Source organism: Lipotes vexillifer, unplaced genomic scaffold (assembly GCF_000442215.2).
Source record: "Lipotes vexillifer unplaced genomic scaffold, Lipotes_vexillifer_v1.1 scaffold1035, whole genome shotgun sequence".
NCBI lineage: Eukaryota > Metazoa > Chordata > Mammalia > Artiodactyla > Lipotidae > Lipotes > Lipotes vexillifer.
The window spans coordinates 347,113-350,561 of NW_006772073.1; positions in this window are offsets into that span (position 1 = coordinate 347,113).

The following is a 3,449-nucleotide window of genomic DNA, read 5'->3' on the forward strand; positions in this document are numbered from 1 at the left end:
CGTGTCTCCTGCACTGGCAGGCAGATTCACCACTGTGCCACCAGGGAAGCTCTCACTGTTTAGGCGTTTGAAGGAGGTCCCACCTGGGTGCTCCCTTGTTGCCCCACCTTCCTGTCTCCGATCATTACTTGTCCTCCTCCCAAAACCCCCTTTTTGAGACTCCGCTTTGTCTTCTTCTTCAGATGCTCTGTTCCTCCTCCCCACACGACAGAGTTCCCAGACCTTGGCCCTCATATCTTGTAGACCCTGCACTGCAGGCTGCAGCTGGATGTGAACAGAGGTTTCCTCTGCCCAGGCTCCTGCTAAAGACAAGGGAGTAGGTAGCATGGGCAGGCGATAGACTAAGCTTCCTGGGGGTGGGCTCAGGGGGAGGGTGAGAACTGGACTTCAGTTTGGTGACCCTCTGTCAGTAATGACTGAGCCCTCTTTCTTCCTGATTAATCTTAAGGCAAATGTCTGTACCAGAATTATTTTCTTATGAAGATCATACAGTCCAGTATAACATAAAATCCCTCCAATTAAAGTGATTTGACTGTAGACGTGAAATATTAACCTTGACATTACTGTGCTAATGCTATGTTCTCCTCCTCCCAGGGCCTGTTTTCACCGCAAAGGGGCTCTGAGTCAATGAAGATGAATGAAAACTTCCACAAAACCTGTCTTTGTCCCCCCTAGATCTTCCTTGAGAGGAATTGGTGGTGGGTGGAGATTCTCAGTTCATATATCCACAAATATTAGTTCCCTTCACCCCCCTTATAGGATTTTACACTTTACAGGATCACTTCCATATGCTTTATGTGATTCCTTAAAACACAAGTCTAGAGTAAGTACTCTCCCCCATCACCAAGTTATAGATAGAGAATCTAAGACTCAGAGGGGTGACTGAGTTGCCTAAGGTCACACAGCTATCAAGCAGCTCAGAGTTTCTCGAATTGCCTCCTGTGCCCTCTTGCCTCTGCTCAGCTGGTCCAGCCTCCCCTTTCTGTGGGGAGGCCACACACCACCAGCTAAGAGAGGAAGTGCTCAAAAGATGCCCAGCTGCAGCTGGTGCAGAGCTCAGGGTGCTTGCTGTTCCTCCTGAAGCTGACAGCAATGGGGTGGGGGTTAGGGGGAGCAGATGTCCTGTAGGCTGGGAGTTCAATCACCGTGGGCAGTATGGGAAAACTGGAGGGAATCGGTCTATCACCTGCCTTCAAACTTGTGTGTGGTTGTTTCTGTACCCCACCTCCCAGTGGATGGCCACACCATCCACCAGCTGCCCAGCTGGAAACCTGCTGTGATCCTAATATCCTCAAATCCTCACATCCTCTTGACTTACTGCCCAGTCAGTCACTAGGTTGTGTCCTGTCTACCTCTTCCATAGCTCTCCTGCAGTCCCCTCTTCTGAATCTCCACGGCCAGCACTCTGGCACTGTGTCTCCCTTCCCCAGTCCAAGGCACTCTGCCTCCAGGTTCTTTCCCTTCCTCCCATCTATCTATCTTCAAAGGAGTCTTTGCAGTGATTTTTAGAAAGAAAAAAAAAAGTACAAATCTATTTGTGTTATCCTTTAAAATCTTCCACTGGCTCGACATTACTTTCTGAATGCAATGAAAACCCTTTAGCTGAGGCATTAAACTTCTTCTGTTTTTATTTAACATCTTTATTGGAGTATGCTTTACAGTGGTGTGTTAGTTTCTGCTTTATAACAAAATGAATCAGCTATACATATACATATATCCCCATATCTCCTCCCTCTTGCGTCTCCCTCCCACCCTCCCTATCCCACCCCTCTAGGTGGTCACAAAGCACCAAGCTGATCTCCCTGTGCTATGCGGCTGCTTCCCACAAGCTATCGGTTTTACGTTTGGTAGTATATATATGTATATGCCACTCTCTCACTTTGTCCCAGCTTACCCTTCCCCCTCCCTGTGTCCTCAAGTCCATTCTCTATGTCTGCATCTTTATTCCTGTCCTACCCCTAGGTTCTTCAGAACCATTTTTTTCTTTTTTTAAGATTCCATATATATGTGTTAGCATACGGTATTTGTTTTTCTCTTTCTGACTTACTTCACTCTGTATGACAGACTCTAGGTCCATCCACCTCACTACAAATAACTCAATTCCATTTCTTTTTATGGCTGAGTAATATTCCATTTTATATATGCACCACATCTTATTTTATCTTATTTATCCATTCATCTGTTGACGGACACTTAGGTTGCTTCCATGTCCTGGCTATTGTAAATAGAGCTGCAATGACCATTGTGGTACATGTCTCTTTTTGAATTATGGTCTTCTCAGGGTATATAAGCTTCTTATGTTGGCCCCTGCTTACTTCTCTAGCTTCACCTCCCCACGTGCATGTTCTGCTCTATCACATGCTGAATTTGCCAAGCTCCGTGCGTTGTGTCATCTCCCTTCCGGCCCTGCTAACTCCTATTCCCCCTTTTGTTGTTACCTCCTCTGCAATGCCTTCCACTCAACACCTCCACCGAGACTGGCTTGAGTGCCCCTCCTCAGTACCCCTCCGTGTTTATCCCCACAGGAGGGAGGGACTGAGAGAAGCTGGGAAGGTGGTTGAGAGTCTCCTACAATGGACTGCCCAAAAGGCATTTTAAATAGAGAGGCTACACATTTATTGTCAAGTTAGTTTGTTCATTTTTAAGTGAGGCAAACCACTTCAATGTCCTCTCCCTCCATTCTCTCAACTGTCAGTAAAGTGTATCAGTATTCAGGAATATTTGTGTGAGTGGGTTTGTGTGTGTGCCTGTGGGGAGGGCAGCACTGAGGAAAGGGCTTTGAAGTTGAACACCTGGATCACCCTGGAGACCACAAGTGTGAAATAAGATCCAGGGGAGACCTTGGAATGTTGGGAGCCCCTGGGGAGCCACAAAATCTCAAGGAGGCCTTTGAACTGCCTTAGGACATTGAGTGGGGATTTTGATACCAACAATCGGAGGAGCATCAACCTCCCCCTGATATCTGAATTATATTAGAAATTAAAACAAATCTCCAAGGGGCACTGTGGAAGTAAGCATAAGATGCACTTTTGTGTCTTAATAATTTAGCTGCTAGGGAAGCAGTTGGGGTGGGGGGAAGAGGTGGGGGCTGGACACTCATCTTCCAGATACTTGTGGCTACCTCCTCGACATCATTCAGGTCTCTGTTTATAGGTACCCTCCTCAGAGAGGCCTTCTATGACCAGCAGAACTAATGTTTGCCTAAAAACAGTAGTTTCAAAAACCTCTATCTGAGGGCCTCCCTGGTGGCGCAGTGGTTGAGAGTCCGCCTGCCGATGCAGGGGATACGGGTTCGTGCCCCGGTCCGGGAGGATCCCACATGCCACGGAGCCATGGCCGCTGAGCTTGCGCGTCCGGCAAGGGGAGAGGCCACGACAGTGAGAGGCCCACGTATTGCAAAAAAAAAAACAAAAAAAAACCCTCTATCTGAAAACTAGAGTACTCTGAAA